General features: G+C 37.4%; 1 protein-coding gene across 25 annotated transcripts in view; it reads right to left on the reverse strand.

Annotated features, from left to right (window-relative positions):
- LPP (LIM domain containing preferred translocation partner in lipoma) overlaps positions 1–11,165 on the reverse strand; it is a 640,361-nt gene that overhangs the window by 482,896 nt on the left and 146,300 nt on the right. For 6 of the 25 annotated variants that reach the window (XM_011381711.2, XM_011381671.2, XM_011381647.2 and 3 more), the window contains one exon: positions 8,534–8,631. The exons of the other annotated variants lie outside the window; for them this stretch is intronic. The gene's annotated coding sequence lies outside the window, so the exon portion shown is untranslated. The remainder of the gene's footprint in view (positions 1–8,533; positions 8,632–11,165) is intronic. 25 annotated transcript variants of the gene reach the window in all.

Genomic DNA, 11,165 nt, shown 5'->3' on the forward strand with positions numbered 1-11,165 from the left:
TCACCATGGTTACTGCCAGCTAAGTCCATAATAATAAAAGGTTCACATATGCACATCGACAACGTGCGCAAGAGAACGTAAAATCGGAAGGCCTTGTATTTTCAGTCACATCAAATGCCAAACTTAAGGCTTTTGAAGGGACTTATTTGCATTAAGGTGCCACTCAGGAACCTCTCTCTTAGATTGTCAGGTTCTGCATCTGGACCCAAGGTCACTAGAGCAAAGCCTTAATCAGATTCCAAAGCTTGTTCTCTCCCTTAGACTAAATATAAAGATGAATTTAAGGTTACATTCTCCTGGAACATATCTGGAATAGGGAGTGAGAGAGACTCTTTGTTCTTTCCTTCTATGTAGACCTGTTCTGAAAAGATAATCATCAAGGATCCATTCATTCCCTATGCAACCATTTCCTGAGGGAGCACTTTTCCTACACCAGGCAAGCTTCTACATGTTGGGAATCCCACGGCAACAACTAGACATTGTCTCTACCTTTAGGGAGCTGACATCTTCAGACAAGAGGATGACAAAGATACAAATAAATAATTCATTAAATAGAATGAAATCGTCTAAATGAACTGATCCATTAGACGGTATTATGTACAGTGCCTAGTATAAGTAAGCACCCAGCAAGTCATCATTATTATTATAAGATATCTCTCAGCAAAACAGTTCTTAATGTACATAAAGAAAACAAAGACATACTAACCATGCTTTCAGAGAACGATAAATACTATGTAGAATATAAAACAAAATAATGGGAAAAAGTGATGGGGTGGGAAAGATGTGCTACTTTAGCTAGAGATTAAGGAGGACCTCTCTGAGATGACATTTGTACTGAGCCTTGGATAATCACTCCAAGACAGCCATATGCAGAATCAAAGGAAAGTCATGTGCTAACAAACTTGGCTTATACACAGGTCAAAAGGAAAGCCAGTGTATCTGTAGCTTACTGAGTGAAGAGGTTAGTGGTGAGAGATAAAGGAAAAAACATGGCCTATCTAACAGAGCTTTGCAGGCCACAAAAAGGTCTTTCAAATGTTTATAGATACCATGAAAACCACTGTATGGAGGGGATGTGATAGGATCCAATTAATAATTTTAGATCTTTTGGTGTGGTATGAAGATCCATGAGGAGAATGTATGAAAGTGTAGAGACCATTTCAGACATTCTATTGCCAAGATAAGGTATTGGATGATGACAAGGACTGAGTCACTATACTCCTACTGCAGTTGCCTTTACACAGCCCCATGCTTACCCTCTTGAACACCTCTTGCAAAAGAGGTGATAAGAGCAATGGAAATCAGGAAATATTCTGTAGACAGAAAACACACACACTGGCCAAGCGTGGACTCTGAGCAAGGGTGGTAGCAAAATGAGTTAGACATATGCCAACAACATGATGGAAAATATGCCCCATGATTCACCAGGACTGAGTAAGACTTGAGATGCTGCATTTCTAGCAAGCTGTGAGGCTCAATGGTGATGCTACTGCTCCATGAACCACTCTTTGAGAACCAGGGTCTAGAAGAGTCTGGAGGCAGGAACACCAGTAGAGCAGGAGGCGATGAGAGTTTGGCTTTAGGAAAATGGTAACATAATAGAGAAAAGGGGTAAAATCAAAAAGATGTAGCAAAAACAAAAACAAAAACAAAAAAAACCTGACTTGAGGACAAATAATCCATGAGTGAAAATACAAAAGATGGTGGTGGAATTGATTTCAAACTTTCTCTAATGACATTACTCACTATATATAGTTTCTATCTATCTAGTGGAAAGCACTTTTCACAAGTCATATTACTATTATTGTTATTATTATTTATGCCTACAGCACCTGGTCTTCCTAGGTGGTCTCTCATCCAAGTACTAACCAGGCCTGACCCTGCTTAGCTTCCAAGATCAGACATCGGGCTTGTTCAGGGTGGCATGGCCATATATCATGGACCGTGGCTCTCCTGGGGCTTGAACCTAGGACCTTCTGCATGTAAAGCAGACGTGCTAACTGCTACACTATGGAACCACATCCATACAAGTCATATTTCTTGTAGTGATGTTCTAGTCCTATAAAACAGGGCAAAGGTAAAGGATTATGATTACCAATAATAATAACACCACCACCAATTATTTGTTGAGAGCTTATTCTATACCAGGCATATTACAACATATATTACCTACGATTCTGACCATACTATTCCTGTTTCACAGATGACAAAACTGATATTCAGAGACATTATGTAGGTCACCCAAAAACACTGCTGCTTCACTGAATGCAATCCCAGAAATAGTCCCCGAAATCCATGACCCTCATCTCCATCCTGCCTAAGAAGCTGAATCTACAGGAGAATTAGATGCCCACTTGAGGCATTCATCTTCAAAGTCAGGGTTTCCTTGGGTCTGACTAAGCTTCAAGACTACAAGTGGCACAACTTGATTCATGGACTCTACTAGCATAGTAGTGAAGTCCCCAAGGTCAGGTGGCCAGTCTGTAGCAGAACCGTCACTCATTTCATGCCCTCACAAAACAAACATGGTAAGTGCTTCTATGCTCATGCTCAGGTCACGTCTACTCCAGTGCTCGTCCATGGCCATATGCTTTCTCTCAACTTTATTCTGCTTTTTCTTTACAACTCAGAGAGTAACTAGCTCTCTACACAGTGATGCATTTAGAGTGAGGATGTGAGAAAGAGGCCCTCATTTGTGAAGATGCATGGAGAACGGTAGTGGATATTGACAAGGCTTCAGTAGATAAGAAAGATGAGCTTAGACATTTCCCCAGCCCAGGAAGTGGGTAAGAAATGAGCCACAAGATCTTCCTTCTAGTCACCCACACTGTGCTTTCCCAGGATGATTCACAGGTATGGCTCCACGGACCTGACAAAAAGGACCATCATCAGAAAGATAAAAGGATGTTTTTATGCCTGCTCTCTTTTTTTTCATTTGTTCCTTCTTGAGTAATAACTATTAATTGTGCTATGCGGGCAGTACAGAGATGAGTCTACCGGGAAGCCAGCACAAATCCATCAAGTGCTTTTAGCCCAAGCTTTTTAGAAGCAATTGCTTACCACATTTTCCCTGCTCTTTTTCGCACAGCTAGAATTAAAGTGGATTTTACCACACAATCATCCCAATGCCCTCCTCCCTCACCTCCGAAATGAAGACAGAAAATGGCTGTTGGTCTATCAATGGCAAAATCATAAGACGTCTGTGAGAAAACCAGTTTGTTGAGTGTTTATAAAGCCTAGGTCTTAGTTCCTAAAATAGGCACTCAATTTACATTAACATACATAACCTGTGAAATAGATATTGTCCAATTTGAACAGATGAAGAAATTAATGCTCAAAGATTATACGTTACTTGTCTCGAATCCAACAACTAGAAAATAGAAGAGCCAGGACGTAAACACAGGTCTTCTGACTCCAAGGCCAACCCTTGTTCTACTCGTTATAGCTGCCCGTACACACTTCAAGGAGTCTCCGCCATCTCCCATTCTGTTTTGCAGAAGGATCAAAGCTTCAAATACTTCTTAGAAATAAGGCTGTATATTATCAAAAAGCCTCTCTCAAGAGGCCTTTTCTAGGAATACTGAGCAACAAAGCCATTGTAGATTCTCTAAAGCTTGCCTCTGACCAAGACAACATGTTCTTGACCATAGCTGGATTTAGGGATCAGTTTGAGTCTGCACCATGCCCAGCGTTGGATCATAAAGGCTCTTAAATTTATCAGCACAGGGCTCTGACCAAATAATAACATCATACAAAGCCTGCTCTCTCACCCAGCCTCAGGGCTTGAACTAAAGAAGGAAGAATCAGGAGAGTGGAAGTAATAGAAGACTGAGGGCCTGTAAGTCATGTGCTTACGGAAGCTCTGGCTCATCATGAAGTAGATAAAATAAAAAACTCAAATGAAAAGTCAATGTAACTAAGCTTAAACTCATCTTTCACTATTATTCTCACATGCTCCACAGTATAAGTAGATGTTGGCAAGGATCACACAAAAGAAAAAATAATAATCACCCAGCCTTCAGGCCCTTAGATATAATATCTGAACAAGATGAGCACTAACAAGTGCAAACAGCACCCTTTTCTGTCTCCCGTTACCCAAAGGTGTGGTGAGGTTAAACATTTTGAAAAGATTCTTTATCATAAGTAGAGCTGACAGGGATACCTGATGAGAATGGTAATTAAATCAAGAAGTAAATAAACAGTTGGATCAATGTTCTTTACTTTTGGTGGCTGACTTAAGAAAAAGGGTTGCCTTATAAAGGTAGATATTTCTTTCTCCCAACCATAAATACAGGGTAGCTTCACAGGCTTTCTCTTTTTTTAAAGTTATTTTGTTTCTCAACAAATGCCAGTTAACCATGTTCTATGTGCTGGTTAGTATGTGGTTTTTGGGGAAAGTATGAGAAAAAGAGAAAAGGACACAACCCCTACTTCCAAAGAGCTCAGAGTCTGGTACCTAAGGCCAAGCACAAAATGTTGTGATTTTTTTTTTAAGTCAGCAAGTTATGTTCTCAATTATGAAAATACCAAATGTCAGAGTCTTCTCTAGTCCAAGCAATAATGTAAAATGAGCCAATTCATCTGAATCAGACTTTTTTTTAATGAAAATTATGACTGTTGAAGCTTTTCTCCTTAATGCCAAATTATTAGAACTCAGAGGAAAACACAAGGTCAATTTATCATGCTCCATATTCTTCCCAGGCACTAACCACTGTCCCAAAGAATATAAAACGAGCCATGCATGCAATTTTAAATTTCCTAGTCACCATACTTAAAAAGAATAGTAAAAAAAAAAAAAAAAATTATTTTACAAATATATGCAAAATAACACCCCTTCAACATGTGGCACTAGCCACATTTCAAGTGCTCAGTGGCCACGTGACTAGTGGCTACCATATTGGACAGCACAATTTCATTCTCTCCTCAACCTTCACCTTCCACTAAGTGAAGAGAGCAAAACATTTGTTGGAGACAAGTTTACCATAGTTATGAAGATACATGGACTCCCACACATATTTCTCTCAATCCTATATCTCAACATCAAGAGGTTATAGGACACTGTGATGGCAAATGCCAGAGAGAGAAAATGGCTCTACCCCATAAGGATCAGGAAAACCAAACAGGTTCAAGGATTAGTAAAGGGCAACTCTGCCACTTTACCCATTGGGATATCAATATCATCACATATAGAACCTAAGATTCTACCCTCAAATCTTTTGTGACATAAATTAAGGTTCATTTCCAACTCTAGTCATCAAAACTTCCTTTTCCCAACCCCGTTATGGATCCTCTGAAAATAATACAGGATAGGTAAAAATTCAGTAAATGTGCAATGCATTGATGCATGAAGCTACGAGGAAAAAAAGAGGTGTGAAACACTTCACCTTTTCATTCCTTCTGATATTGTTCAATGGATATGGAAAGTTCTGTTCTCTTGTCAAATAATAAATAAGTCTCCATCACTTCTTCCTCCAGGATAGGAAGGGATGATAATGGCTGACATCCATTAAACCATATTAAACAAGGAGAAAGATCATCTCCCAAATTATCTGGAAGAATGAGTGAAGACCATGCCACTCCTTCCTACTTTCCCTAGTGTTGTGCTTTCTGTTGGAAATTTGGTTTCCAAGGTGGGCCCCAATCTCTGTTTTTTAAACTGGGTAAAAATACACAAAACTAGCACTGTCACTCAACTCTCTGGAGCCTCAGGCAGGCCCCAGGGTTAAGACTCAACGACAGATTGCAGCAAGCCCCAACATGGGCCTCAGGTCCCAAGGGTATTTCCTGAGCTTTGGGTGCCACCTGCTTTGAGAGTTTTCGCCTTCTATTAGAATGAAACTGGTAGTTTGAAGACTATTCAGTGATTGTCGCCACTAATTTGCAAAGGTGTCAGAGTATGAATAGTCACAGATTTTAGATAAAACATAATAAAACAAAACTGATCAGCAGCAATGTTAATATCCCAATAATAATAGATCATGTAGATATCATGCAATCCCTGATATGAAGCCATGAGAAGGGCTTCATCTCTATGGCAGTCTCCCCCAAAATCCACGACCCCTATCTAATCATGAGAAAACATCAGATAAATTCAAACTGAGGGACATTCTACAAAATATCTGCCTGATACACTTAAAAAGTGTCAAGGTCATGAAAAACAAGGAAAGGCTGAGAAACAGTTACCAACAGGACAAAACTAAGCAGACGATGACTAAATGCAGAGTAGTATCCTGAACTGGACTGTGGAACAGACAAAAGGCATTAGTAAAAAAAAACTGAGGAAATCTGAATAAAATCTGTAATTTAATTAATCATGTTGCACTGATGATATTTCTTAGCTTTGATAAGAACAACTTTGGTTATGTCAAACTTTAACATTAGAGGAAGCTGGGTGAAGGGTATACAGAAACTCTACTCTTTTTGTAATTCACCAACAGCAACAGATAAACATTACTGGGAATTGAATATCCTCAAGCTACTTCCAACCAAACCAAAACCAGGAAAAGACTTGATAACACTGAACTATAAGAAAAAGTGACTTCTCACTTCTGGTTGTTCTTATTATAAATTTAAAACCATTTCCAACGCATTCGATTAAATGTTCACTGGAAGCTAGTAATTAACTGAATTAACCAGACTTTTTTATTATCAATAAATAAATAAATAAATAAATAAATAAATAAATAAATAAATAAATAATAGAGAAATAAAAGAATAGCATGAAGAAAGTTCAATTTTGCCAAGAAAAAAGAAGTTGGTAATTGAAAATTTCACATTTTTTTAAATTATAAATAAATAAATAAAAGAATAACATGAAGAAAGTTCAATTTTGCCAAAAAAGAAATTGGTAATTGAAAAATTCACATTTTCTCTAATTGCTGAAAATTTTTATTTTATATTTGGATTTACATTACATAGAGAATCATCTTTCCAAATCATGTTTAAAGGTTTCAAAGACTATACTAATTCTGTTTTACTGGAGGAAAAAAAGTCTCTCTCCATGTATGCAAGGAAGGAAAAAAGCTTAGCCATCACACATTCACAGGGTTTTCAGAGATTCAGTATGTCCAGACTTTTTAATTCCCACCCGAGTGTCTGTGAAACTATATAACCTAGCCTGGGAAAAATCCTTTTCAAAGAATCATGTTATTTTTTTTTTCAAGTTTTTCTTTCAGAAGCCTATTTTTCTTCAACTCAGTTTACCTAATTCACCAAACCAAGAATGACTAGGAAATAAGAGAAATTATATTCTACCATCTTTTAGAGATAGATAGGTAAGTAAGTGGATGGATGGATGGATGGATGGATGGATGGATGGATGGATGGACGGACGGACGGACGGACGGACGGATGGACGGAGAGACAGACAGATAGAGGCTAAAAGCTAAAATTATGTGAGCCTAGTGTGCCTGCTGAAGTCTTCTGCTTAAGGAAAAGGACTTTCGGAAACATATTACTCCTTCCAGAACCCTCAGCACTACAACAAAAATATCAACATATTCACTAAGTTCTTTTTTTAATCCTAGTTTTTAAAAAAGTGTTTTCCCTTCAACAACAGTAGTATATGTTATAGAAACCAAATCATGGAACCCAACACTACCTGGATGAGGAAATGATGAACGAAGAAGAGAAACAGAATTACCCAACTCAGCTCTTTCCTATCAGAACCCCTCCTAAACATTCTTTCAGGTATTCAGAATTTAAACTAAAAGGCAAGGCGCAAAACAATTTTAAAAAGAAAAGAAAAGGCAAGTGCTATGAACAAAGTACCACGTAAACAGCAGGATGCAGAGACAAAGACGACGAGGACCTTCCTGGCCCTAAGGAGCTTTGGAACTGCCTCTACCCTCCTTGGAGGGACATTTCAAGGGAATTTGGTGGGCTTTCTTGAAGATGGATCTTCTCTGAAGATGCCATTTTGCCTGCAGCCTCTCTGTTTGTTCTGCTTGTCCTCCTACACTCCAGATACACAGAGTCAAAGCCAGCACCGGCATTTTTCTAATTGTCTCTTGTCGCCTCTAGATCATTACTCTACTATCACACGCCCTGACTCCAGCCTCCTATTCTCCCGCTTCTAGTGTTATTTTTACTTCTCTATTGAGACTTCCAGAGCCTGAAAGCCTGTCTTTTCTCCCTGTGTGCCATCCCTTCATGGCAGCATTTTTCTTCCTGGTTCAAGGTACAGCCCTATATACTAAAACATTTCAGATATTATTTTGGTCCTTTCTCTACTCTGACCCTCCCCAAGGTTGGATTAATACAACAATCTGCCTTCCCAGTTCTCATGCCTACAGTTTTTCATTGTACAACACTAAAAGGAACTTTAAGAGGCTAAGATATTAACAATGCAAAAAATAACTTTAATAACAACCCTCTCAATTTACAGTGCAAGAGCTAATGAAGCATTTCCTTAGTCATAACCTATTTAATTCCTACCACCCTTGTAAATTAGAGACAACAGAATTGGATGCCCGTTTAATAGAAGGGGAAGCAAAGTCGCAGAGATGAGAAGTAACCTCTACCAAGGGCTCACCAGGAACTTCTGGCACTGCTGGAATCTGAACCCAAACCCCCTTATACTTGGCCCATGGGGCTTTCCATCACTCCATGCACTCAAGGTTCTAGGATTCCCTGCACAAAAAAAAAAAAAAAAAAAAATGACATACCAGTAATGGCAAGGACAAATCTTTAACCTACACCAGAATTATATGAGCATTTTCAATTGATTTAGAAAGGGGAATAAAAAACTTAAAAAAAAAAAAAGTTATTCAACTGATTCTGGTAGAGACGATTAGCAGAAATATCTTGCAAAGAATGTGGGTGTCCTGGAAGATTCACTGTCGTCATCATTATAATTTCTAATCATGCTGTGTGGGCAGGTGTCCGTGTAGCAGAAACACCATTGGCACCCAGATTAGCAGTTTCATCAGGAGACTAGAAACTAAGTCTGCAATTCTTAAACCTCAGAGCCTGAATCACAACTTTCCCCTCAGGGAACACAAATATGCAGTCTGTGCCTTAGCCAGAACTGTGGGGCCTGTCCAGGGAAGTCATCAAATGTCATGTCCATCAAAAAGTGCACACGAGAACAAAGTGCAGGAGGCTTCCTGGGAGCCTGGAAATACCATTAGATACAGAGCCAGGACGGAGTTGTAGTCCCACATTATGCCTCTAATTCACTGAGTAACTTTGAATGAATCATTTGCCTTCTTTGCATTTTTGTTTTCATTCTCATCTGAAACTTGAGTTTTTAAACTAAAACTATTTGTTTTCAAGTGAGACGTGGGTAGAGGTCAGGAAGGGAAAGAGGAGAGTGGTAGGATTTTGGGCTTCCCCTGCTCTGCGTCCTCCCCCGCACAATAGCAGGTCTGTTTTTATCATTGTACATTATAGACTTGGGCCACTCAGAAAGATTTAACTTAAACAAAGGGTCCAAGTCCACAAAACTCATGGACACGATCTGTGCTAACTCATCAGCTCTAACATTCTGATTCTACTCAAATATGTTTTCTCTGAGGTAATCTTTACAAAGATTTTCTTACCTAATTTATCTGATTGGGAGAAATTGTACTGGTAGACTTTAAAAATAAATCTATTAATAACATATTCCAAAAACATAACATGAAACATATCAATATCTTCCATGCCTCCGCATTAGTAGTTACCTAGAGAGAATGACCCAAGATGACAGAGATAAACCAGAGGAACAGGAAGGAACCCACCACAATCCATAACTGTTTTTACAGGGATTTATTTATTTATTTATTTATTTATTGATACAAAAATATTTCTTTGATACCTACTTTGTGATAGGTACTACGGTAGACTTGAAATTAATAAACAGACAAGGTTCCTATCCCCAAGAGGCTTTATATTATAATTGGGTTTGGCATTATTAAAAACTGTACATAGTCAAATAACTAAATCAAAAATACTGCTTAACAAAATATGTGGAATAGAGCTAATGCAACCCTTAGAGGAAATTCGTACCTTATTTATATTAATAGAAAAACAGAAATGAAAATATTTAAATTAAGAATCAAGCTCTGACAATCAGAAAACAACAAAATAAACCTAGGTAAAGCAGAAGAAATGTGTTATTGAAGATTTTAAGAGAAAATAAAGAATGACAAGTCAATAAATAAGTGTGAGAGCTGTTTTTTTAAATAAATAATAAACATTTTGCTAAACTAATCACAAAAATGGATAGAGAAATAAAGCACAAACCCACATAACTTGAAATAATACTGTGGAAATAACCATAAACACAGATGAAATGAAAATAATTACAAGAAATTATTTAACTCCCTACAAATCATTTTGAAATAGTTGACTTTCCTAAAATACAATTAACAGAAGTATCCACAGAAGAGATATAAAAGCGAATTAGTCTAATTACTATGGAAGAAATAATATGTTGTTAAAGAGCAAATACCTCCACCCCTCAAAAGAAAGAATCAGGTCAAGGCAGTTTCATGGGGGAATTTCATCACATTTTAAGGACTAAATCATATAAATGCTATACAAACTATTTCTGTAAGAAAAGTTACCAAATTGTTTTTTATGATTTAAGCGTAACACTGATACTGGAATCTGACAGTGCTAATATACATATACACAATTTTCAAATAATCTCACTTGTGAAAATTGATGCAAAAATTGTAATAAATTACTGACTTTTAGATTCCAACAACACTAAAAAAAAAACATAATGCACAAACTATGACCAAGTGGATACTATCTCAGGAACACTAGCACAATTTCCTGTTTGAAAAATGTTAATTTTATATTTCACTAAATTTGTAGGACAAAGAGAAAAATCTAAAATATTTTCTTAAAAGAAAAAGAGACAATGTGTGATTATGTCCATAGTTTCCCAAAAGGTATTAGATAAACATTTAACAAACTCTTTTTTAAAAAATAAAAATAAGAAAACATTCTCATAATAGAGATGGATAGTTTTTAACACAATATATTTCTCAAACCAAAGCCCAACATTACAAGTAATAAGAAACTTTTTTAACATTCCCATTAAAGCCAGCAAAAAAAAAAAAAAAAGGAAACTCACTCCAACACTGCTATTTAATATTTACTCTTCTAGAGGTAGGAGCCAATGCAATTAGAAGAAAGGAGAGAGGGAGGGAGAGAGAGAGGGGTGGGTGCGG

Source organism: Pteropus vampyrus, unplaced genomic scaffold (assembly GCF_000151845.1).
Source record: "Pteropus vampyrus isolate Shadow unplaced genomic scaffold, Pvam_2.0 Scaffold14, whole genome shotgun sequence".
NCBI lineage: Eukaryota > Metazoa > Chordata > Mammalia > Chiroptera > Pteropodidae > Pteropus > Pteropus vampyrus.